We start from the raw sequence: 27,083 nt of genomic DNA, 5'->3' as shown, positions 1-27,083 counted from the left end.
CCCACAAGCATCTGCTCTTCCCAACCCACCCCCATGATGACCTCTTTTCATAGAACACTCTCTTGACATTGTCCTGCAAAGCTGCTACCCTCCCCATTTAAATCTCTCCTGAAATCTTAATTCTGTGATAGGCAATACAAGCAAGTGAATATAATTTTTATTAAAAATAACTTCATAAAACACCATGTGGGCTTGTATAAACCGAGTACCCATGTAACCTCATTACAATAAACCGTGGCTTCCTCACCCTATCCGTCCCTTCGGTCTGTCATCCTAGAGGTTGTGATCTATCTACAATTTAGATTGTGATCTGAAGCAGGAGCCATCTTTGAAGCACTTAGTACATTTATGGGCTATAATAAACAACATAATGACTCTTGTTATCTCCAAGTTCACCAGATGATTCATTCCAATTTATACTTGCACACTTAGTATTTTACAAACTTTTTTATCATCAAGTCCAGTATACTTGCTCCAGGATTGGCCAACACGTGATGCTGCAGGGAAAGATGAAAAGTCAACATGGGAAAACATATGAGCAGAAGTGGAAAAAAGAAATTCCTTCTGACCCACACTACGGTCAATAACACATAGAACATGAGATGTCATTACCTTGGCAATACTTGGGATTTAGCAATCTGTGTCCAGCATCTGGAGTAGACAAAGAAAGCTATGATTTACACCATTTCTTCTTATTCCTGTTTCAAGCAAAATTAACTCATCCTGTACAATTTGCAGCTTTCCTCATCTACATTTCAGGTTTCCCTGGGCAGCAGCTATCCTGGTTGCTGGCCGCTACCACTGAATCAGGACTAACCTCAGAGATAGACAGGGCCTTAACCTGTTTTACTGTTCTTGTCAACGTTCTCAGAGATGGCCCTGCCACACCACAGAATACAGCAGCTGGCTGTATTTAGCCAGAGAGCAGAGTGGGCAGCAGGTGATGCTCATGACAGTTGATTACTGTCACCTTCTGCTGATAAAAGCAAATGAGGTTAGGAACAAGAGAGAGGGGAGACACCCAAGCCACCCCAAACGCACTCTAGATTCCTCATGGAAGACTGCACTGCGGTGTTGCTAACTCTTGTGATTATAGAACAAGTCTCACGATACTTAGTGTTTTTCTTAAAGCCCCAGCTTCCAAGCTCATGTGAGAATCTCAGCTTTCATTTAGAAAACGTTTCTAACTTTCATAGCTGCAGAGAAAAGCTGAAAAATATGAACACTAACAGCTCAGAAAACAGAAGGCAAATTAAAAGACCAAAAATGTATGTTTGAGTCTCATAATTTTGAGGGGCCTGACCCAGGAGTTTTGAATGCTTTAGGCTGGTGATACTGCCTTGTTATTATTTATTTGTATTACGGTTGCTCCTACGAGTTCCCGCCATGGACCAGGGCCCCATTATGCTAGATACTGAACAAACACAGAGTAATGGGAGAGTGGGAGACTGCCACGTGGCTAACTGCCATCAGGCCAGCTGCATCCAGCAAAACACTTGGGCTGAGCAGAGGACAAGCACTCATGTGAGCTGAGGCTGGGACCAGTGGCCTAGCCCGTTCCCCTCCCTCTTCCATGAGCCTCATGTTTTTCTGCTGTTGGAAGTCTTCTCCTCAAGAGAGGGCCTGCGAGAGGCAGTGTGCTCCGCATGCTGATCCTCATGCAGCTGATTGAGCATACCGCCCCTGGCAGGCACTACTGTGAGGAGATGCAAAAAGCCATATGGGACAGGGAAGAGAGATGGAGGAAGAAGGCCTGGGCACACCACACAAACAGTATTGTTAAGTTTGAAAACTTGTCCTGGAAGTAAGCCCAATGCCTCCCAGGCATGTGAACCCCAGAAGCAGGGATATTCCCCGTTTAACAGAGCACATTTCACCTTGTAGTGACTACACGGGCATTTGGTAATGCTGGTAACATTAGTAGGAAATGAAAAATCCTCCAAAATGATGGACAGAGCATAAGAGGGCTCAATGCTGCAGCCCAACTGCAGGCAGAAACCCTATTGAAGACAGTATGAATGCTACCCATAGAGTAGCCACAGGATAACGCCTTAATAGATCAACCAAACCAATGGCTACAAGTAATAGGCCAAATATTCCTCCAAGATACAGCCAAGCATCACCATTGACTTCAACGGGCCCCAATTTTAGACGTGTCTTGACTCTGAGCCCCTGTAGAGAAAGCAACAGGCACAACAATATAGGGAAATACAAAGTTATAAGATATCCTAGTCCAGGCTTAGCCTAGTTAAAAAGTTAGTGCTGAAGAAGTGAAGTGAAAAGAATTATACAGGCTCAGCAACCTGAATGAAGTGTTAACCCATTTGCTGAACTGGAGAAAAGAGTGACCGAGAATCGGCCTGGCACTCCGATTAACTAATGAACACATTGTTATGATCATACCTACAGCTTTTTCCATTGGGAAGAAAGGTGGAGCTGGACTCATAAGCATGGCCTGTACGGTACCCTGCCTTGTAGTAAAGAATGGGTGTAACACTCATTTCTTTGCACAGTACAAACTAAGAGCTTTTAATAGAGTTTGCTTACTTACGTGTGGAAAGTCTGCCAAGCAAAGGACCAAGGCCACAAGAGTTTTGCCCAGTCCAGTGAGCATCTAGGAAGGGAGGAGAATAATAATGTCAATTGCTCTCTGCTACAACTAAATACCGTATGGCTCTGTGGTGACTAAGTAGCAGAAGACAGGCCATATCTGCTCCCACTGACATCAATAGGAGTTTTGCCATTGACAAATCCTGGTTCAACAGTGTCTTAAGACTAATGAACTGGAGAAAGCCTTTAAATCTTTTGGTGCTACTGCTCTGGCCAATTGCTGCTGTAAATGAAAAAATGGGCCAGTCACAGAAAGATACAATATTCAAGAGAAGACAGAAAACAGCCAACAGTAAGTCAAAAAGAAAGTTTATCCAAAGATAGCTGCAATCATTCACTCCATTTTACTATTCTACCCCTATGGTAATTCTCCTTGTTTCCACCCATATTCACCACAGACAAAAAAATCTCTAATATTAATCTACTCCACCCACAGAGGGTAAATATGGGGAAAGCCCAAATAAGTAATGCTGAATGTTGTAAGAAGACATTTGAATTAGAGCAGGGTGAATAATGGGTTTTTCAGTTTGCCGGCAATTCCAAAGATTCGAAAAAAGTTTCATTTGGGTCAAACTGAAAACTTCTTTTGAATATTTCCAGCAAATTACAAAGTAAAACAAAAACTGAGTTTGCTCAGAATTCAAAATAGTCAAAACTATTCAGTTAATTCAATGCATTGACTAGTTTCAGGTCCACCAAAACTATGTTTTTCAGCAAATAAACTATTCACTGGCAAAATTTCATCCAGCTCTAATTTGGATTAGGAATGGTGATTTTAGTGTGAATGATCAATGTGTCCTCAAAAGCAACACCAACACATTTTTATTTACAATGGTGACCTACTTATGGTGACTCTCAATGAGTGCCATTACTCAACAGATGAACAAAAAGTTACACAAGATCATAATACTATCAGAATAAAGTTATAACACCAGACAAATCACAAGTAGCAGGTGTGCAAATACAAAATGATCACACAAGCTCTGATTTTAAAACGCAGAGGTATAAACACTTTAAAACTTTAACTTCTTGTGCATTTCAGTTGCCAACTGCTGAAAATTCTAAAAGCTGCCTACTAAAAAGGTAAAAAAACATTTGGAATATGCAATTCGGTGAACATGTAAAGTTGTAGAACTATCAGAGGAGGAGGAGTGATTTCTGAAAACTGGAATAATGTGGAGCACTCAGAGATTTTAAACAGAATAAAGTAAAATAGGGAGCCTGGTAGTTTGGGAGTTTCTAACATTTAATAAGTGATGGTTATTAAATTCCAATTCAATTCTTTCAGCCAGAAACTGAAGACGAAACACAGATTTCTCTCAACCTGAAAGACCCCAGAACGAGGGAGAAAGGTAAACAGTGCCAGCAACTTAAAACTAAGTAGGATTTGTTTCATTCACATCCATAACATTTTCAGCAGCCTCTCTTTCATGATTCAGAATTGCTGATGTCAATGATTTATAGTAACTGAAGAAAGAAGTCACCCACACTTTGAGTGGAATAGTCCAGAATATTTATGGGTTTAAAAATGAAGCGCATTATTATATAATCCCATAAAAAATTACGAGATACTGTATATAGTATCTGAATGTACTCTAAAGTGTCAGTACCACTTGACTATAACAGACACATTGTACAGGTAATAAATGAGGGTACTCTGCTATCCCTCAGTTCTCCTGCTATGCACTTCTCATCTTTCAGCAGAGGATCTCAACAAAAGTTAGGGATGTCGATTAGTCCTCAGAGCAACCCTCAGAGGAGTTACCCAGAGCCAGGAATAGTACCCAAGAATCTAGGAAACAAAACTCCTAGTCCTTTGCTCTAACCACTGGTCCACAATAGTCTGATTGGTGGCTTGTTTGAAAGTGTTTGTACAAGAATGCAAGACACTAGTCTAGAGTAAGGAAGGCAGTGTCTGAGAGCACACGTTGCTGGATGCAACTCCCTTCGTCACCGAGAAGGAAATGGGGCTCACCCGGCAGACAGCACACCAGGATGTAAAGCAAATAATTTAGGGGATGCATGCAGGGAACACCGTTACAGCCGCTCAACTGCTTTTAAATCGGAGTCTCTCGTACAGGGGCAGGCGGCATCTGCTTTGAGGCACGGACTGTTTTCTTCCCTCTCCACAGTCAATACAAAGTTTAAACCATTTTAACATATATTAAGCAACCACTTACCTATCTTGGACTGTTTCTCTGCAATTTCTTCCTCCTGCTTTCTTGCCTGTTTAAACTTGAACTGAGACCAATCTGCGGCTGTTGCCTTCAGCCACCTTTACAGTCCAGCTGTGCGCCGAGTCCCCGCCGCCTCCCATCTCTGAGTGGGAGTGAAACATTAACACCCCCTTCCCCCGCGTCTTCTTTGCAGCACGTAGAGAATGCCTCCAATTGTTGTCTGCAAAGGATGCGGCCCCCCTCCCCCACCGCAGCTGCCCAGCTGTGCCTCCGCTGGCTGCACCGCTGGGCGCTAAACTCCAGCGCTGGCCTGTCTGCAACGCCCCCCGATTGCCTTTCATTGGTAGCGCTGCCGTCTCGGCGCCTTCGGATGGGCTCCAGGCGCAGTCAGTCTCTTGCTCCCGGGTCCGCGTGCAGAAGACAGGCAAGCCGCCCTCTGCAGGGGGAGGCCGGGCGGGGACGGCGGAGGCTGGAGTGATGTGGCACTGAGCGGCGGGGAGGGAGCGGAGGGGCGCCTCTCTGGGTTCTTGAAAGTGTGCAGAGAGCCAGTCCCAAGCTGCGGGCTTACGGCACTGTCCCTGCCCCCCGGTCTCAGTCATTTAAACTGACAGGCTCGCTCCCTGTGCAGTTGTTAAGGGGATGCTGGATTTTGCAGGGCGTTTCAATCGGACACTAGTCCTGTATCTCTTTAATTTGTATTTTACCCATAGGTATGTCTGCAGGGGGCCCAAAAAGGGGGCATAGCCTGGGCCACCCTCCAAGACATACCAGCGTTTTGGTGCCCCCCTTCAAACCACTGCAGGAGTCCCAGTGTTTTCCCCAGGAATTGTAATGGGGGGGTATTCGAATTTACGGGGTGAGGGGTCAGGGCCGATGAGGGGTGAGACTGCGAGGGAGAATGTGGGCTGTATGGCACCATAGTAAAAACTGAAAAAATGTTTCATGACCATTTTATTAGATTTAACTCATGTTTTAAAATCATCACACAAATTAAAGTTGACTCTCAAGCCTCCTGTGCTATGGAGCACTACATCTACATCCTTCTTGGTTTCTTTTTATAATTTTGCACAACTCTGTTAATGAACTTCTTGAATGCAATGCGTTCATCTTTGGTGAGTTCTTGTGTGTCTGGTACTTCCATTCCTTCAACTGATATGCTCATTAGTTCATTCACATGAGCAGGCAGAAGGCAACTTCTTTCAGAATACACAATTCTATTCAATGATGAAAAAGAACGCTCAACGGTAGCTGTTGTGACTGGGAGTAACAAGAGATGAATTCCTACTTCTTTCATCCCAGGAAACATAGCACAAAGATCAGGTCAAGCCACTAGTGATGATAAAAAAGAAGTTGAAGTCAACTCTTCATCGTATGATATTCCATATGATATGATATTCATCGTATGATATTCCACTCTGTATTCAAATTCTCTATTCTGTCCTAAGCACATGGCAGCCTCATAGCTGGTAGTGCCTCATTCCACTCAACTGTTGGTGTTTTATAGGATAGGGATCTGTAAAAGCTACGTAGAGGTTGAGTAGAATCTAGAAGTCGCTGTTGCAGATTTTTAAGAATCAAGTCTGTGTACTTTTTCAGTTGTCTTAACAAACACTTCTTGTCCTCTTCACTTAAGGATTCAATATAAATGCCTTCATTAGTCAACTTCTGGACTGAAGTCTTTGCTTCTTCCAATATTTTTTCAATGGATATCACTCTGATTGATCCAAATATAGCTTCTATTGCTGGACAAAGATCTACTACTGTTGTAGCAGATGCCTGGATGGCATTGTTTAATGACCCAAGTGGTTTCAACAGTTGATTTACAAGAGATAGAATGGCAATAGTCTTCGTCGAACGTAGTAGCAAAAGTAATCCACCAGCCTCGCTACTTAGATCCATCCCATCTTAGTAGATACTTTCCAAAGCCAGTAATAACATCTGGAGTAATGTTAAGACTACAGCCAAGGATCACTCGTGAGAAAGTCAGAGGGTTTTCCCAGGTTGGACTAATTTGAACTTCAGTCCCAGTGTATCTTCTATATTTTCCAAGATATTCAATCTTTTTGGGCTCTTGCTGAAAAAAGAATATAATGAAGACATTAAATTTATAGCTTTTTTAATGTCTTTTGAAGAGTCTGCAGCTTGTACGAGCACTAGTTGGAGTAGATGGCCCCTGCAGTGTGTATAGGAGAGATTAGAGTTACACTTTTCTCTGAGCAAAGCTTGTACTCCACCATGTCTTCCAGAGAAGTTGCAGCTCCATCAAATGCACAAGTAGCCATCTGTTTGGGGTCCAACTAACAAGCATTTAACTCTTCTGAGATGTGGGTTGTCACAGATGCAGCCGACGTGTCTTCTATAACTTGAATATCTAGAAATGCATCTACTGGCCTACCACTGACATCAAGATAACAAACACAATGACTTAATACTTCATGCCCATTTGCATCGGTGCATTCATCAGACATGTATGCAAATTTTTTGAATGTGGTGAGAGAGTTCTTCACTTTTTCAACTCTTGAGTCTTTCACTTTTGCACCGCATGCTTCTAGCCAGTCAGTTGAGTTTCTTGCAGAAAGACAGTGAGCATTTGCTGGTCCTGTTTGGAACCAGTGTTCAACTTCAGGATGAACTAGTGACAATGCACTTAACATTGGCCTCCAGTTTGCAGTGTGTGGTATCTCTTGCTTAAATAGAAAGTATGATGCCACAGCCATGTTTGTTCACATGAACTGTGTTGTGTCTCCAACATTCTTAACAGCCTCATTAACACTCACCAGTGTTGTCCTTGCTCAGTGGAGACTCAGAGTTCAGAGGTGCTTTCACATGAGTTCACCTCCCAGGTGGGGAGCAAGAATGCACCTTGCTCATTCCTCCAGCTGCTCACTGTTTGCTCTGGCCACTGTTGTTCGTTGTGCCACCGTTCTCTCCATCACTCTGTTGCCAATGGCCCTGCGCCGTCACCTTCTGCTGCCACCTGCCACTGTGACTTCTGCCAGTTGATCTTTTGACGTTCCACCAGCTCTCAGTGATTTCAGCTGAGCTCTCAGTGGGGGAACCTCACTGCTAGTGCAGACTGGGCCATCTTTTCCACAGAAACACTGTCCCACAGCAGGTCTAAGCACTTAGGCCTTGGCTACACTTGCGAGTTACAGCGCTGTAAAGTCGCCCCCAGCGCTGTAACTCACTCCCCGTCCACACTGGCAAGGCATTTGCAGCGCTGTATCTCCGTGGTTGCAGCGCTGCATGTACTCCACCTCCACAAGAGGAATAGCGAGTATTGCGCTGCCGCTGCAGCGCTGCGGCGCCAATGTGGCCACCCAATGCGCTGTGAATGGCCTCCAGAATTATTCGGCAGTATCCCACAATGCCTGTTCTAGCCACTCTGGTCATCAGTTCAAACTCTACTGCCCTGGCCTCAGGTAACCAACCATATGACCCACCCTTTACATTCCCCGGGAATTTTAAAAATCCCCTTCCTGTTTGCTCAGCCCGGCGTGGTGTGGAGTGCTATCAGCGAATCTTTACAGGTGACCATGCCTCCACGCGCCAAGTGAGCCCCAGCATGGAGCAATGGCGAGTTGCTGGACCTCATCGGTGTTTGGGGGGAGCAAACTGTCTAGTCCCAGCTGCGCTCCAGTCGTAGGAATTACGATACCTTCGGGAAGGTATCAAAGGACATGATGGAAAGGGGCCATGACCGGGATGCCCTGTAGTGCAGGATTAACGTGAAGGAGCTGTGGAGTGCCTACCGCAAAGCCCGCGACGCAAACGGCCGCTCGGGTGCTCCCCCCACAACCTGCCAATTCTACAAAGAGCTGGATGCGATACTTGGAGTTAACCCCACCTCCACTCCGAGCACCACCATGGACACTGTGACGTTGTGCAGTCTATATGGTTTTATAAAAACATGATAATAAGTGAATATAATGTAACTGGGATAGCTTTAGAAAAATATGGGAAAAAGTTAATATAACGTAACTGGGATATGCTTCATGCAAAAGGTCTCTTGTAAGGTATCATTACAAAGCTTATAATCTACTGAGTGTGATCATCCGATTTGTATAAATGTACCACTCTTGTATCTAAAACTAGAAATATAAAATATAACTCTGAGGGCCTATTGTAATTATGTAAAGTGTGGGCCATTAATGATGGTTTGGAATCTTGATGACTCCCATTGTCTGCAGATGGCTGTCTTTACCTGTGAGTCTTCCTGTATATGTGTGTGCTGGCAAGTGAGTAATGAAGTCTTGCAGTGACATGTGATCATGTCACCTGAACTGGAATCCATCTTTAACCTGGTGCTTTTTCAGTGTGTGGGGGGGGTGGAAACCCAGAGGGACAAAGGGTTCCCGCCTTATGCAAAAGATATATAAAGGGGTGGAAGAAAACAAAGGAGAGAGAGGAGCCATCATGAAGAATCCCCTAGCTATCACCTGAGCTGCAACAAGAGCTGTACCAGGGGAAAAAGTCCTGAGCTGGCAGGGAAAACAGGAGCAGAGGTAGTCTTTTGCACATCAGGTGGCAGCTCCAAGGGGGTTTCTGTAAAAAGCAACAGAGGGTCCTGTGGCACCTTTGAGACTAACAGAAGTACTGGGAGCATAAGCTTTCATGGGTAAGAACCTCGCTTCTTCAGATGCAAGGGGGTTTCTGTGATCCAACCCGTCACAGGCAGTGCAGGATTAACGTGAAGGAGCTGTGGAGTGCCTACCACAAAGCCCGCGATGCAAACGGCGGCTCGGGTGCTCCCCCCGCAACCTGCCGATTCTACAAAGAGCTGGATGCGATACTTGGGGTTAACCCCACCTCCACTCCGAGCACCACCATGGACAGAGCCGGTGGGGGGGGGTGGAAGAGGAGGAGGAGGAAAACGGGAGTGATGGTGGTGGGCCGGATGGAGACACCCTGGAATCCCTGGAGCCATGCAGCCACCAGCTCTTCTTGAGCCAGGAGGAAGGTAGCCAGTCGCAGCGGCCGGTACTGGTGGAGGACAAACAGAAGAGCAGGTTCCCGGTAAGCTCTTTGGGAGAGGAGGATTAGGCATGCATGCCTAGATGCGGAATAGTGCATTGATGTGGTTTATCACATCACGGTAATTGGCCTTGGTAATCTCCTTGAATGTCTCATCCAGAACGTGTGCAATGCGCTTGCGCAGGTTTATCGCGAGAGCCACCATGATCCTTGTCCCAGCCAGGCTAACATGTCTGCGCCACTGTGCCGCGAGGGGCGGGGGGACCATTGCTGCACACAGGCAAGCTGCATATGGGCCAGGGCGGAAGCCGCATTGCAGTAGAAGACCCTCCCTTGCTTCCCAGGTCACCCTCAGCAGCGAGATATCGTCCAGGACGAACTCCTGTGGAAAATGTTGGGACAGTGTTCAGTGTAGGTGCCCCCGGAAGCTGTTGGCTCTCCCCAAGGCACAGAAACCCAGAAGACAGTGCAGCCCTGAAACAATCAGTTCCCCCTTACTCACCATTTTGAGGCTCCCGTGGGATATGAGTGCTCTGTTTCGGACGGGAAAATTATGCTATTGTGTAGACCCTGTGTGTTTTCTACTCCTTAAATGCGGGGGGAATCATTACTCTGTCTGGTATAAACAATTCTGCCTCTGTTAAATGTTGCATTTTGCCTATACAGCTGCATCAACCTTGAGACCTCAGCCGTCCCTCTTATCGCCTGCTCAGAGACTGCAAAGACTCAGGAAGAGACCGCGAAAAAGCAAAGAAGACATGCTGCAAGAAGTGATGCGGCAATCTATTCAAGAGAATGAGAAAGCACAGAACTGGAGGGAGAGAGAAAGCAGGATCCACCAGGAAAACGCAGCGCACCGGCGGCAAAGCACCGTGCACCGGCAGCAAAGCACTGATAGGCTCATAAGCATCCTGGAGCACCAAGCAGATGCTATCCAGAAGCTGGTAGCCATGCAGAAAGAGGAGCAGTACCAAAAACGCAAACGCCCCCTCCCCCACAGCCCTTGTCCCAAAACTCTTTCCGTTGTGCCCCACTGTCACCTCCAACCCACTTTCCCCAACTTCCGTGTTCTTCACGCCACCCGCTGCCTCCAACACCAGTATCTTCAACACCCAGCCCTGAAAACCATGACCCTTACTCTCTGCACTCAACCCCCATCACCATGCAGTATAGCTATCCTGAAGGGCAGCACTCACTGCGCAGCACACCAGACAGGACATACATGAATCTGTGACTGTACTGTTCCCCACTCCACCCCCTTGTTTCTTTTCAATAAATATTTTTTTTTTCTTTTCAATAAATGGATTCTTTGGCTTTGAAAACATTCTTTATTATTGCATAAAGTAAAAGACTCCTTAGCCCAGGAAATAAACAGGCACTGCAAGTCTGCTTGTCTGCTTAGCAAACACTGATTCCTAAAGATTGGAACTACTGCACTTCACTCCCGTGCAGGGCACCAGATATCACTGCTGGTTTTCAGCCTCAAATTGCTCCCTCAAGGCATCCCTAATCCTTGCAGCCCCACGCTGGGCCCCTGTAATAGCCCTGCTCTCTGGCTGTGCAAATTCAGCCTCCAGGTGTTGAACCTCAGAGGTCCATGCCTGAGTGAAGCTTTCACCCCTCCCTTCACAAATATTATGGAGGGTACAGCACGCGGATATAACCGCGGGGATGCTGTTTTCGGCCAAGTCCAGCTTCCCATACAGAGATCGCCAGCGGGCCTTTAAATGGCCAAAAGGCACAGTCCACAGTCATTCGGCATCGGCTCAGCCTGTAGTTGAACCGTTCCTTGCTGCTGTCAAGGCTCCCTGTGTAGGGTTTCATGAGCCACGGCATTAACAGGTAAGCGGGATCCCCAAGGATCACAATGGGCATTTCAACTTCCCCTACTGTGATCTTCCACTCTGGGAAAAAAGTCCCGGCCTGCATCTTCCTGAACAGCCAAGTGTTCCGAAAAATGCGTGCGTCATGCACCTTTCCTTGCCAGCCTGTGTTAATGTCAATGAAACGCCCACGGTGATCCACAAGCACCTGGAGAACCATAGAGAAATACCCCTTCCGATTAACGTACTCGGATCCTAGGTGGGGTGGTGCCAGAATAGGAATGTGCGTCCCATCTATCGCCCCTCAACAGTTAGAGAACCACATTTGTGCAAAGCCATCCATTATTTCCTGCACGTTACCCAGAGTCACAGTTGTTCTGAGTAGGATGCAATTAATGGCCTTGCAAACTTGCATCAACACGATTCCAACGGTCGACTTTCCCACTCCAAACTGGTTTGCGACCAACCGGTAGCTGTCTGGAGTTGCCAGCTTCCAGATTGCAATAGCCACCTGCTTCTCCACTGGCAGGGCAGCTCTCAATCTCGTGTCCTTGCGCCGCAGGGTGGGGGCGAGCTCCTCACACAGTCCCATGAAAGTGGCTTTTCTCATCCGAAAGTTCTGCAGTCACTGCTCGTCATCCCAGACTTCCATGACGATGTGGAAACAACCACTCGGTGCTTGTTTCCCGAGCCCAAAAGCAGCATTCCACGGTGCGGAGCATGTCCGTGAATGCCACAAGCAATTTCGTGTCGTACGCGTTACACGGCTCGATAGCATCGTCGGACTCCTCACTCTCACTGTCACTTTGGATCTTAAGGAATAGTTCAACAACATGACGTGCTGGTGAGACTCGTCAGCATACGCCTCAGCAGTTCGGGCTCCATTTCCCGCAGACAGATCGCGCTGCACAGAAACCGTTGAAAAATGGCGCCAAAGGTGAGCGGAAACAAAGGGATTTCTGGGATGCGAAGCGATGCATCACGGGGCGTTGGGACAGGACCCAGAATGCCCCGCACCCACGCCCCCTTCCCACAACCCATGGCGCCAGAATGGGAAAAGGTGCTCTGTGGGATAGCTGCCTATAATGCACCGCTCCCAATAGCGTTGCAATTGCCGCAAATGTGGCCACGACGTTGTGCTGGGCAGCTGTCAGTGTGGACAGACTGCAGCGCTTTCCCTACTCAGCTGCACGAAGTCAGGTTTAACTCACAGCGCTGTACATCTGCAAGTGTAGCCAAGGCCTTAGACCTGATTATCAGTGATTTCAGCTGTAGTGGTCACTTAACAAAACAAACGACTATCAATGGAGCCTAATCAGCTCTGTCTTTAAACAGTGGAGAGGGGCAGATCATCAAGCAAAACATCTGTCCCCACCCTCTCTCTTGATGCCCTCAATCAGCACAGGCTAAGTACAGTTCTACTTCCCTTTACTCATACAATAAGAATAACAACATATCATTATCACCTTCCCCTCCCCCCCACCCCGCATTCAACACATTCAAGTGATTTGTAACCCAACCCCAGCCAAAATCTATCACTTGGGCAACACAGATGTGTTTGCTGAATACTTAGGTAGATTAGATGTGAATGTAAATACAATCTGGTCCTGAAGCCCCCAACTCATCACTAGCTGTCAGGGAGAGCTCATTTAGACTTTGCTTACAAATCATCATTTGAAATTATTAGGTTTACAATGTCACTGAAATGAATGCACTGACATTGTCATAAAAAACATCTGTATAAGGAAGCTAGTCTATGTTCATATTTTTCAAATCTATTATATTTTTTCAGATACATGTATTTTATCGTACACTTTATATGCTTTTAAAGTGTGTATTAATGTTTCAATTGCAATTCAAATTTCCAAACAATCACTAAATTGGCAACACTGCATGTAACTAGTTCACAAAACTGGGGGGTGGGGGGAGTGGGGAAATGCAGGGTGGGTGTACACCTAGGGGGCGTGTAGGGAAATCCCTGTGCAGGACTCAGCAATTCTCACTGCTGGTTGCACCTTTACATTCATTTGAATAGCCACAGGTTGGTAGCCCCTAGCACAGTTCAAGTGCCTCGGGCAGCTCTGTTCTGGGGTCAGCTCAGTTACTAGTTCTGGTCTACGCTACGCAATTAGGTCGACGCAAGGCAGCTTACGTCAACCTAACTCTGTACGTGTCTACACTAAAATGTCGCTCCCACCAATGTAACTTGCTCACTACGCCAACTTAATGAGGCTATGTCTATAGTACTGCGGTAAGTCGACCTATGCGACACAACTCCAGCTACGTGAATAATGTAACGGGAGTCAACATACCTTAGGTCAAGTTACCACGGGGTCTACACCGTGGGGGGGTCAACCGGAGAAAAATCTGCCGTCGACTTACCTTACTCTTCTCATCGGGAGTAGAGTACAGGGGTCGACTGGAGAGCGATCTGCAGTCAATTTGGCGGGTCTTTACTAGACCCGCTAAATCAACCGCTGGTGGATCGATCTCAGAGTGTTGATCCCGGCTGTAGCATAGACCTGCCCTAACTCCACCTCTGTGAGAGGCATAGCGCCTAGTTTGATGTAGTTCATAGATTCATAGATTCTAGGACTGGAAGGGACCTCGAGAGGTCATCGAGTCCAGTCCCCTGCCCACATGGCAGGACCAAATACTGTCTAGACCATCCCGGATAGACATTTATCTAACCTACTCTTAAATATCTCCAGAGATGGAGATTCCATAACCTCCCTAGGCAATTTATTCCAGTGTTTAACCACCCTGACAGTTAGGAACTTTTTCCTAATGTCCAACCTAGACCTCCCTTGCTGCAGTTTAAACCCATTGCTTCTTGTTCTATCCTTAGAAGCTAAGGTGAACAAGTTTTCTCCCTCCTCCTTATGACACCCTTTTAAATACCTGAAAAATGCTATCATGTCCCCTCTCAGTCTTCTCTTTTCCAAACTAAACAAACCCAATTCTTTCAGCCTTCCTTCATAGGTCATGTTCTCAAGACCTTTAATCATTCTTGTTGCTCTTCTCTGGACCCTTTCCAATTTTTCCACATCTTTTTTAAAATGCGGTGCCCAGAACTGGACACAATACTCCAGCTGAGGCCTAACCAGAGCAGAGTAGAGCGGAAGAATGACTTCTCGTGTCTTGCTCACAACACACCTGTTAATGCATCCCAGAATCGTGTTTGCTTTTTTTGCAACAGCATCACACTGTTGACTCATATTTAGCTTGTGGTCCACTATAACCCCTAGATCCCTTTCTGCCGTACTCCTTCCTAGACAGTCTCTTCCCAGTCTGTATGTGTGAAACTGATTTTTTCTTCCTAAGTGGAGCACTTTGCATTTGTCTTTGTTAAACTTCATCCTGTTTAACTCAGACCATTTCTCCAATTTGTCCAGATCATTTTGAATTATGACCCTGTCCTCCAAAGCAGTTGCAATCCCTCCCAGTTTGGTATCATCCGCAAACTTAATAAGCGTACTTTCTATGCCAATAGCTAAGTCGTTGATGAAGATATTGAACAGAGCCGGTCCCAAAACAGACCCCTGCGGTACCCCACTCGTTATGCCTTTCCAGCAGGATTGGGAACCATTAATAACAACTCTCTGAGTACAGTTATCCAGCCAGTTATGCACCCACCTTATAGTAGCCCCATCTAAATTGTATTTGCCTAGTTTATCGATAAGAATATCATGCGAGACCGTATCAAATGCCTTACTAAAGTCTAGGTATACCACATCCACAGCTTCACCCTTATCCACAAGGCTCGTTATCCTATCAAAGAAAGCTATCAGATTGGTTTGACATGATTTGTTCTTCACAAATCCATGCTGGCTGTTCCCTATCACCTTACCACCTTCCAAGTGTTTGCAGATGATTTCCTTAATTACTTGCTCCATTATCTTCCCTGGCACAGAAGTTAAACTAACTGGTCTGTAGTTTCCTGGGTTGTTTTTATTTCCCTTTTTATAGATGGGCACTATATTTGCCCTCTTCCTGTCTTCTGGAATCTCTCCTGTCTCCCATGATTTTCCAAAGATAATAGCTAGAGGCTCAGATACCTCCTCTATTAGCTCCTTGAGTATTCTAGGATGCATTTCATCAGGCCCTGGTGACTTGCAGGCATCTAACTTTTCTAAGTGATTTTTAACTTGTTCTTTTTTAATTTTATCTGCTAAACCTACCCCCTTCCCATTAGCATTCACTATGTTAGGCATTCCTTCAGACTTCTCGGTGAAGACCGAAACAAAGAAGTCATTAAGCATCTCTGCCATTTCCAAGTTTCCTGTTACTGTTTCTCCCTCTTCACTAAGCAGTGGGCCTACCCTGTCTTTGGTCTTCCTCTTGCTTCTAATGTATTGATAAAAAGTCTTCTTGTTTCCCTTTATTCCTGTAGCTAGTTTGAGCTCATTTTGTGCCTTTGCCTTTCTAATCTTGCCCCTGCATTCCTGTGTTGTTTGCCTATATGCATCCTTTGTAATCTGTCCTAGTTTCCATTTTTTATATGACTCCTTTTTATTTTTTAGATCATGCAAGATCTCATGGTTAAGCCAAGATGGTCTTTTGCCACATTTTCTATCTTTCCTCACCAGCGGAATAGCTTGCTTTTGGGCCCTTAATAGTGTCCCTTTGAAAAACTGCCAACTCTCCTCAGTTGTTTTTCCCCTCAGTCTTGATTCCCATGGGACCTTACCTATCAGCTCTCTGAGCTTACCAAAATCTGCCTTCCTGAAATCCATTGTCTCTATTTTGCTGTTCTCCTTTCTACCCTTCCTTAGAATTGCAAACTCTATGATTTCATTATCACTTTCACCCAGGCTGCCTTCTACTTTCAAATTCTCAACGAGTTCCCCCCTATTTGTTAAAATCAAGTCTAGAACAGCTTCCCCCCTAGTAGTTTTTTCAACTTTCTGAAATAAAAAGTTGTCTGCAATGCAGTCCAAGAATTTGTTGGATAGTCTGTGCCCCGCTGTGTTATTTTCCCAACATATATCCGGATAGTTGAAGTCCCCCATCACCACCAAATCTTGGGCTTTGGATGATTTTGTTAGTTGCTTAAAAAAAGTCTCATCCACCTCTTCCACCTGGTTAGGTGGCCTGTAGTAGACTCCTAGCATGACATCTCCCTTGTTTTTTACCCCTTTTAGCCTAATCCAGAGACTCTCAACACTTCCATCTCCTATGTCCATCTCTACCTCAGTCCAAGTGTGTACATTTTTAATATATAAGGCAACACCTCCTCCCTTTTTCCCCTGTCTATCCTTCCTGAGCAAGCTGTACCCATCCACACCAACATTCCAGTCATGTGTATTATCCCACCAAGTTTCAGTGATGCCAACAATGTCATAGTTGTATTTATTTATTAGCACTTCCAGTTCTTCCTGCTTATTCACCATACTTCTTGCATTTGTATATAGGCATCTAAGATACTGGTTTGATCTTTCCTCCCAGTTTTGTCCTGACCCTCCTTTCTCTCTGCCAATATAGCCCACACTCCCTCTCATTTCCGACCCATCTCCCAGGTCTCCATGTTCCCCACTTACCTGTGGGCTTTGCTCACCTGTCCCCGTCGAACCTAGTTTAAAGCCCTCCTCACTAGGTTAGCCAGTCTGTGTCCAAATAAGGTCTTTCCCCTCCTCGAAAGGTGAACGCCTTATGTCGATGCAGTGTCAGTGTAGACACTGTGTTGCTTACAACAACTGTTGCTGCCTTTCAGAAATCATCCCACAATGCCTGTCTGACCGACATTTAGATCGGTGCAAGTGCTCCTGGTGACGATGTGCTCCAACAACACTAGGAGCATAGTGTGGACATACAAAAGTGATTTAATTACTGCGGCGGCTGTATGTCAACATAACTTAGGTTGACATAATTTTGTAGTGTAGACATTCCCTAAGAGATTCTTTCTTTTCAAAGCTGGCTTTTTTCCAAAGTAAAATAGAATATAGCGCAAGAATGACACTTTCTTGCAATTGTCACCTCTCCTGTCAACCTGTGGAACTCATTGCGAGGGTATGTTGTGAAGGCCAAAACTATAACGGGGCTCAAAAAAGAATTAGATAAGTTCATGGAGGCTAGATCCATCAATGGCTATTAGCCAAGATGGTCAGGGATGCAACCCCATGCTGTGGATGTGCTTAAAGAGCGAGTGGACAATGGGATGGATCACCTGATGATTACCTGTTCTGTTCATTCCCTCTGAAGCACTTGGCATTGGCCATTGTTGCCAGACAGGATACTGGTCTTGATTGGCCATTGGTCTGACCTAGTATTGCCATTCTTTTGTTCCTATCCCCCCCATTCACTCTGGTTAGTTAGCTAGAAAAGTGACTTTGTTTATAATATAAGTGCCTTTTCTAGATCATAAAGATCTTTACAAAAGTAGGCAAGGGTTATTGTGCCCATTTTACAGAGGACGAAACTGAGGCACAGAAAGATTAGGTGACTTAGCCATAGTCACACAGAAAATCTATGGCAGAGCCAGGAATAGAACCCAGGAATTATAAACTGAAAAGACTGTTAACAGCATAATAATACATTACATTATAAAGGATACCTTACACTATTTGCACAATATCAGCTGGCAGAGACTATCAACACAGTTCAAAAGCCTTAAACAGAGGGAGTTTCTCCTTGCAAATGTTTACCAGTAAGTTCTGGTAAACAGGTGTTTTAAAAAGTCCCTCCTTAGAGCCAGCGACACACAAGATGGAGTGGCAGTCCCTCTCTTCCAAAGCTCCCGGAATAGCCTATGATGCTAATCTCACCTCTTTTACTAAATAATCTGTTTTATGGGGCTGTCTAGAATAAGTCCTTACACCCCTAAAACTATGCTTGTCCCTGGATCCTTTTGAGAGGGCTAAATCCACACCCACCTCTCTAGTATACTACTATGAATGTGCTTGCTTGCATATAATGTTGTATAAGTAGTTGCTGAAGGTGCCTTTTATACAAGTTTATATGGTAAGTGGAGTTGCCCTTCCAAACTGCATAGTGATATGAGCATTTACCAGAACTCCCACCTCACTCTAAGCAGAGTTCCAAGTTGTCCTCAGTTTCAAATGAGGGGCAAGTCTGCCATGTGCAGTCAGAGTTTAATAAAAGATATCACCCTATAAGTGAGAATACAGTGTTAATTGTCTTCCCCCAGGCCATCTACCACAATATAAGTTGGCAAGTGTGTTGAGAGTACACGACAGCAGGATATAACATGGCATCCAGACCTGTTTTCTGGTCAGAAGGTACTTCTTTAGCAGCTTATTTTAAAACTGACAGTAGAGTGCTTCTCATGTAATGATACTGTCTCTGCCTAATGGATATCCTTCTGCTGCTGGAGAATTTTCAGGCAGACTAAGCTACTTCAATCTGAGTGCACTTATCTCATCTGTTTACCAGTTGTCTGATGTGTTTGTGATGGCAGCAGTGATCTCTGCCCTTCTGGGATTCACCATCTTCATCTTTATATACACTCACCTCTTTTCTTTCCTTTTAAGCAAAGTGTTTCCCCCTGTGAAAATACTCTGACCAGCCAGGCAGCAAAGGATTCTGCACCCCTAGGGGGAGTCTGAATGCTCTTGTGGTATGTGTTACTGTAAAAATGAAAAAGTAAACAAGAATATCCTGTAGTGTCTTTAGGGCAGGGGTAGTCAATTATTTTTTGTCAAGGTCCAGATTTCTTGGTCAAGGTCCAGACGCCAGGACCATTTTTTTTTTAAATAACAATAATTATAATAATAGGTAAATAAAAAGATTTGGGGGTCCATTCAAAAGCGTCTGGCAATCTGGATTTGGCCCATGGTCTGCCTATTGACTACGCCTGCTTTAAGGTCTAAGGACTAGGAGACAACAGGGCTTCCCTTAGCCAAAGTAGGAACATGATTGTTTTAGCCAAGTCCAAAGAAAGGTCTAAAGCACAACTAATTTCAGCCAGGTTCAGGAGGCCCAACCCTTCTTAGCTCTCCTCTCACAACTAACCCCAGAACACAGGGTGCACACATTCCTCTTATATAGTGTGATGGCAGGGAATTAATTCCCCACAGTTGCTAGTCCAACCTTGCTACACCTCCCCCCACCCCAAAATCCTGTACTCACAGAAGACAACCGTGTTTCTTTCTCTAGCAGAGAGATAGGTAAGCTCATTTCTGCCAACCTCAGAATGGGTTATACACTCATCATGATCATATTTGGTTAAATGAAGCAACAAAAAATGTTTAACATTTTTCTCACTTAAAAAAAGACTCCAGGGTAATGTAAGACGTATACTGTTAAATAATTACAAAGAAGGACAAATTCCTTCAAGACAGTTTAAGCATGTAAAATCTACTATATAGGTGGAAAATACTAGTTAGATTGTCTAGTCCAACTCCTACTTGTTCAAGATTGTCCTCTACAATACAATAAAAAGTGTAAAAAAATGTAACGGATTATTAAGGCCATGTGAGTAATTTGTAGGGAATAATTTAGTGGATGAATTTCACCTTTTTTCTGCTTGCAGAATGTCCACAACGTGATAATGAATCCCTCCAGTGAACTGGTTATTTAAACTTGTCTGACTTTTGTTTTGGTTTGGCTTTTTTGTGATTTTTAACTTAATGGTATGAAGAGTTCTGTGCAAGTATTCAGAATTTGAACTGCATGGGTTAGGTCTGATTACGATAGCATAGTATACTGTTTCTGTTCCCTCATTGGATGACTATGCAATCAGACTATGTGCCTTCTCCAGTATGGTAAATCCTAGTAATGCCATGTGATTCCAACTATCAGATTTCCATTTCTCAAGTGCCCTTAAAATAAAAAAGTGTGGATTATAAATGGAAGAGCAAGTTACTCAGCCATATGGAGCTTCACGTCCCACTATGAAAGTGTCCAGTTTGGTACTGATGAGACTTCAGCTTAAAGCAGTGTTGCCTGGACAGTGTCCAAAAACATAAAAAGGAAGCGGAGTGTCTGTTCATGAGATTTTTCTCAGTGAAATGCCACTAGAAATGCTGAAATTTAATGAAGGCAAATTGAACTTCATTTCTGTTTGCTGTAGCTTCTATTACACATGGATCAGAAGCATACAAATTATTAGAAGTAGAAAAATTGTACAACATTGTGAAAATGGTGTGTTCTCTCTCTCTCTCTCTCTCTCTCTCTCTCTCTCATGCTTGAGATTTGATTTAGATCAAAATTAAAAAGTTTAGTGATCTCCACACAACCTAGCCTCCCATTACAGTTTGCCAGCATGAGCCTAGTCATACAGCCTTTACTTCACTGGATTTTTTGCTACAGTAACACAACCTAAACTGATATAATCCAGAATGAGGACTTTCTCTGCATTTTCTCTTCCCAGCTTTTGCTCTGATGCTGGGCACCAGAACTGGGAGCAGGGAGACTCTCTCTCTTCAGTACCATCAAACCCTTTCCTGCTGGCATCCAGGCAGCATGGAGGAGACCAGTGAAGCATATTGGTTCAAAAATAAAAGGGTGAGGCACCAGAGCTGGAGGGAGAAGGAGAATGGGGGACAGGAGCAGAGAGAAAAGAACAAGGGTAAATAACCACGGGAATACAGAACCTGGAAATGAACCCAGGAGTCATGAATCTCAAAATCCCTCTGATACCAGCCAATAGCAGTGGCCACTTGCATAGTGGTTGGTCTACATTGACAATAATAGCCTATTACTGTTACCATCTATATTCCATTAACTCAGGTGGCAGTGGTTGTGCTGTGGATCTAAAGGTTCCAATCCTCCTGAAGTTTCCACATGTTAGAATATTTTTTCTTCCTAGTTTGCTTTTTTAAAGACTTAGGAATCACATCACAAAATAGCTACATGAAGAGAAAGTTAAGGTTGCAAAGTCCAGCACTTAAAAGTTAGGAAATGCCAGATTTACAGTTGCCTGTGCAACCTTAACTCAGCCCCCTTGTGTGTATGTGTTATAATACAGTCTTTAGTTTCATAAATAATATACTCCCCCCTCTCCCCATGGAACCTCTGCCTCATTCAGTGCACAGGATGAACCTGCTCTGATGAAGAATCAGGGTTGTGTAGTGAAAGGAGCTGTTGTCTGTTGCCCCCCTCGCTTATTTATTGCAAAAATTGGAAGGTGTGTGGTGAGTGAAGCAGAGGATTCTAGCAAGAGAAAGGATGGCCTCTTGGCTAAGGAAATAGAATGCCACACAGAAGAATTAGATTCTATCCCTGTCTCTGACACAAAGTTCCTATGCGATGGTAGGCAAGTCCCTTAAACCTAAATGTTCACAGGTGGTCACTAATTGTGTGTTCTTGTTTTGAGTGCCCAATAAAAGACACCTGGGGTCAGATTTGCAGAAGTGCTATGTACGCATGACTCCAATTGAAATTATTTGGAGCTGTGCTTTCAACCTTATAAAGTGATATAAAATGCAAAATACAGCTCTACTCCGATATAACGCTACCCGATATAACACGAATTTGGATATAACACGGTAAAGCAGCGCTCCGGGGGGGCGGGGCTGCGCACTCCGGTGGATCAAAGCAAGTTCGATATAGCGCGGTTTGACCCATAATGTGGTAAGATTTTTTGGCTCCTGAGGACAGCGTTATATCGGGGTAAAGGTGTACTCTTAAAAGAATCTGGCCCTAGGTGTATTCCAAAATTTATGGGTAATTTTGATCTGAATTTCTGTGACTCAGTTCCCTCTCACAAAAATGGAGATACCACCTTACCCCAAGGGTTTTGTGAAGATTAATTAATGTTTATGAAGCCCTCAGATACTACAGCTGAGAATACCATACCATGAAAAAATTAATATTTCTATATTCAGAGTGGGATTTGGATGGTGTATGGCAAATAAGGCCTGAAGCCACACACTGAATCAAGAGACCCAATTTGTTCTCTAAGCACTGGAGACAGGCTGCTATGGGGGAAAAAATAGGATGTGATCATGTAATTAAAGATGGTATCATAATACATACAAAGGGACCATGTTAAGGTTGGCAAGGTGATTTCAGTTTAGGCATTTCCTGACTTTGCAACCTTAATGTTATTTTAACCTTTTTTTATGATGCAATTTCCTTTTCGTCAATGTTTTTTCCAGCCAGCTTTGCCTCTCACTCACTAGCTGTCCTCGGCACATACTTTTGGTGAGTCAGGAAAGCAGGCTGGACAGCAGGGATATCGGGGTGGATTCTAGAGATGATATGAGAGGTGTGTAAGCAGGGACCCAGACAGAGAAAGCAGGAGGGTTATATGAAGTTGAGTAGTGATTTGGAGAACATTGGTGTGTGTGTGTGTGTGTGTGTGTGTGTGTGTGTGTGTGTGTGTGTGTGTGTGTGTGTGTGTGTGTCAGTCAGAGTAAAAGTACTTTTTGGGGAGGACCAGAATAGGATTGTAACTGTGCAGGCAGCCAGGGATGAACAGAGCGCTATGTCTGTACATAGGCACAGCAAAGGCTTCTCATGGTACTGCCACTAGAGCTGGGCAAATAATGGATGGTTCAGTTCACTGGTGATTTAAATAAAATGGTGTGAGATCCACCTGAAAACAATTTTTCAAACTTTTTGGTGAATCAGAAAGGAAAAAAAAAAGTTTGGGGTCATTTTTTGGTTTTCACAAAATCAAAAATTTCAATTTCACCAGTTTTAACGGTTTCTGATTGTTTAATAATATTAAACAAAGATTTTAAATTAAAAGTTATTTTGATCTGCAAAATCAAAACATTTCTGAAGTATCAAAATATTAGTTAATGTTGTGTTTGTTTGATGACAATTTGGTAAAGCCAAGATGAATTCACAGAACTCTTGTCACCGAACCTGCATTTTTTTCACCAAAAAGGGTAACATACAAAAAAGTAACCCAGCTCTAGCTGCCATCTCAGCTCCCCAACATACCAGTGCAGCAATGCCATTGACAGCCCTTTAGTGCTAATGCCTCAGAACAGAGCAGGGCCGGCTCCAGGTTTTTTGCCACCCCAAGCACGTGCAAAAAAAAAAAAAAAAAAAAAAGCGGAGTGTCACTGAAGCAAAAAAAAAAAAAAAAAAGCGGAGTGCAGCCCCTTGAGAAGTGCCGCCTCAAGCACATGCTTGGAACGCTGGTGCCTAGAGCCGGTCCTGGAACAGAGGCTGGTGCTACACTTGCCCCGCCCTCCCTTCCACCCCCCCACCCCCCCCAAGCACTAGGCAACAGTGACAAAGGAGCCAGGTTTCTGCATTGGTGCATTAGAGAGATCCCCCCACTGCTGAAGGGGTAAGTGCATAGGTGATTGCTTTGAGATACTGCTAGTGATTTTAAGTGAGTTTTGGGTGTGGTGGCTGGAGAATAGACAAAGTGCCTATTGGTTTGTTATTTTCTGTTTGTTTATTTCGGGGGAGGGAATAGAGGCAAGAAAATCAGCAACATGAGTGAGAGTGAGGCAGGGCCGCCCAGAGGATTCAGGGGGCCTGGGGCAAAGCAATTTCCGGGACCCCTTCCATAAAAAAAAGTTGCAATACTATATTCTCGTGGGGGCCTCTGCGGGACCCGGGGCCTGGGGCAAATTGCCGGGCGGCCCTGGAGTGAGGCTCAGAAAAAGCTAGAGCTGCACAGGTTGCAAATGGCTGAGAAACAGGGCCGGCTCCAAGTTTTTTGCCGCCCCCAGCAAAAAAATTTTACCGCGCCCCGCACCGCCGTAGCTCACCTCCACTCCGTGTGCTCCCCTGAGCGCGCCGCTGCCACTCCGCTTCTCCCCCATCGCTCCCAGGCTTGCCACAAAACAGCTGATTCGTGTGGCAAGCCTGGGAGGGAGGGGGGAGGAGCGGAGGTGAGCTGGGGGGGAGCGGTTCCTCTGCCCCCCCGGGTTACTTCCTGCGGCCTCCCAGCGCCCCCCACCGCCGCAGCTCACCTCCGCTCAGGGCTGGCTCCTGGCTTTTTGCGCCCCAAGCAACAACAAAAAATAGGGGGGCTGGAGTGCCACCCCTTGGAAAGTGCCACCCCAAGCACATGCTTGGAGTGCTGGTGCCTAGAGCCAGCCCTGCTGAGAAAGAAAATGAACGTAAAAGACTGATGGAATTAAAACAAATGGAAATTAATGCAGAGGCAGCCAGGGAGGGGGTTGCCCATAAAAGAGCCATGGAGTTAAGAAACAGACAAATACAGGCCCAGATTGAGGCCCAGAAGCATGAACTGGCTGTTATGGAGTGGAAGAGACAAAAGCCTCCAACTGCTGGCTCCACTTCCCCAAAAATCCACAAATGGGAGCGACTATGTCCACAGTATGATGAATCCAGCGATATTGCCGAATATTTCATCACTTTTGAGAGACTGTGCATCCTCCAGGCTATCCCTGAAGATCAAAAGATGACCACATTGATAACAAAATTGACTGGCAGAGCTCTGGACATATTCAATAAGATGCCTATCAATGATGCTTCAAACTATGGTAAATTTAAGGAACTGGTTTTGAAACAGTTTCAGATTACACCTGAAACCTACAGGGTTAAATTCAGGAGTCTTAAGAGGGGATCTGGATTGAGTAATGTGGCTTATGTAAATGAAATGAGAGATTTGGTAGATAAATGGGTGAGGGGGAAAGGCATGACAAGCTTTGAAGGAATGTGTGATTTGGTTACTCAGGAACAATTCCTGAATATGTGCAGTGATGATGTAAAACAGTATTTGTGGGACAGAAAGGTGGATGCAGTGGGAGAATTAGCTGAGTTTGCAGATTCTTACAAGCAGTCACAAGCTGCAATTAAACATAAACCACTGTCAGAGGGGTACAGGATTGATGGAAAGCAGAATCACCGTTTTACCCCTGGGAAAAAGGAGGTTGGGCATTCACCTCCCCATTTCCCTGTTACTCTCCTCAGGACTCCTGGACAACCAGGGATTCCAGAAGGTGCTTTCACTACAATTCCCCAGGGCACCTGAAAAGCAGCTGTCCCAAATTAAAGGAGAGTAAATCTCCCTTGTCCCATGTTAGCTCAGTTGCTCTCAGCACCTGAGGCCCCAGAGGGCACTCCTACCTCTTATCACACCAGCTTGGTGGACATGGGGCCTAGTGAAGCCAACAGGGAACACATCAAGGTTATCAAGATTGATGGCATGGAGTGTCTGGTGAGAAGGGATACAGCGGCTCAGCTCTCTCTGGTTTGACCAAGTGTGGTTCCAGATGCTAGTGTTTTGATGGGGCAGACAACCCACATTAAGGGGGTGGGGCCATAAAGGTTCCCTGTATCCCTGGCAAAGGTTCATGTGGAGTGGCAAGGTATGGAAGGTGATTTACTGGTGGGGATGCTCGAGGACATCCCCACGGACATGTTGCTGGAAAATGATTTTTTCAGCAAAACTAGGACTGTTAGTGAAGAAAGCATGAAGAAAGGCTGTGAGGGGCTCTCAGAGGGGGAGGAGAGTACTGCCTGTCTGTGGGGAGACTGTTCCTGCTGATGACTGGAGGTCTGATGCAGCTGAACAGCTAACACATCCTGCCCCAGGGAACACAGGGGTGGGTGACTCGAAGGGAGTCCCCAGGAATGGGGCAGGGACCTTGGAACCCATAGGGGAGAGTCCCATTGACACTACAGTGCAGGAAGGTGGGGTGCTTCCAAGTATGGGAGAGGCAGAGCCAGGCCTCTGCACGGCTGAAGACAACAGGTTCCCAGAGGTGGGGGCCGGGGAGATGCCGCCCCAGACAAAAAAGCCTCCCACCGCCCCCCGCTCCCCTCGCTCTCCCCGGTTGGCCGGAGCACCCGGAGGAGGGCGGCGAGCCCGGTTATGGGCCTGCTCTCCCCGACCGACGGAGCGCCGGGGGAGGGCGGCAAGCCCAGCCGCGGCCCCGCTCTTCCCGGGTGAGCGCCGCCCCCCTCCAGGTGCCACCCCAAGCACATGCTTGGAGGGCTGGTGCCTGGAGCTGGCCCTGCTTGTAGGGAAAAACCGAGGCCCCGGTCAACCCTATAAGCAGTTGGTTGTGCCCAGCCAACACCGGGGGAAATTAGTGCTGGTAGCGCACGACAGTCCCTTTGCTGGTCACTTCGGGGTAAAGAGGACTTATGACAGGCTGAGGAGGAATTTCTACTGGCCAGGGATACAGAATGATGTGAGGGATTATTGTAGGACTTATGTGGTGTGTCAGGACAGAATGAAACCAGGGGGACCCCAGAAGATTCTGCTGCATCCCTTGCCCGTCATCCAGGAGGCGTTCCAAAGGGTGGCAATAGACATAGTGGATCCTATGCCACACCTCACTCGGAGGGGGAACAAGTATTTCTTAGTGGTAGTAGACGTCACCACTCGGTATCCTGATGCAATCACGCTGTCTAACATAGAAGCTGAGACAGTTGCAAGAGCCCTGCCCACCATATTCAGCAAAGTGGGTTTCCCTAAGAAGATTTTATCTGATGGGGGAGGGGGGGCAAATTTTATGTCACAGTTGTTCAGTGAGCTATGGAAGGTGTGTGGAGTAAAACAGCTTAAGATGGCTCCCTACCACCTCCAGGCCAATGGGCTGGTGGAAAGGTTCAATGCGACCCTAAATCCATGCTGGGGATGTATGCCAAGAAA

At 45.6% G+C, this 27,083-nt stretch overlaps 1 protein-coding gene across 4 annotated transcripts in view; it reads right to left on the bottom strand.

Annotated features, from left to right (window-relative positions):
• TMEM45A (transmembrane protein 45A) overlaps nucleotides 1–4,930 on the bottom strand; it is a 30,097-nt gene extending 25,167 nt beyond the window's left edge. For 2 of the 4 annotated variants that reach the window (XM_065573845.1, XM_042853110.2), the window contains exons 1-2: nucleotides 4,791–4,930; nucleotides 2,552–2,614 (exon numbers count right to left, since the gene is read on the bottom strand). The gene's annotated coding sequence lies outside the window, so the exon portion shown is untranslated. Of the gene's footprint in view, nucleotides 1–612; nucleotides 652–2,551; nucleotides 2,615–4,790 lie in introns of all 4 variants that reach the window. The other 2 variants (XM_024101096.3, XM_005283542.4) reach the window with 2 other exon arrangements.
• Between the last annotated feature and the right edge of the window lie 22,153 nt (nucleotides 4,931–27,083).

Source organism: Chrysemys picta, chromosome 1, assembly GCF_011386835.1.
Source record: "Chrysemys picta bellii isolate R12L10 chromosome 1, ASM1138683v2, whole genome shotgun sequence".
In the NCBI taxonomy this organism is placed as follows: domain Eukaryota; kingdom Metazoa; phylum Chordata; order Testudines; family Emydidae; genus Chrysemys; species Chrysemys picta.
Note: the sequence above shows the minus strand (reverse complement) of the source record. Positions and strands in the feature narration are given on the sequence as shown.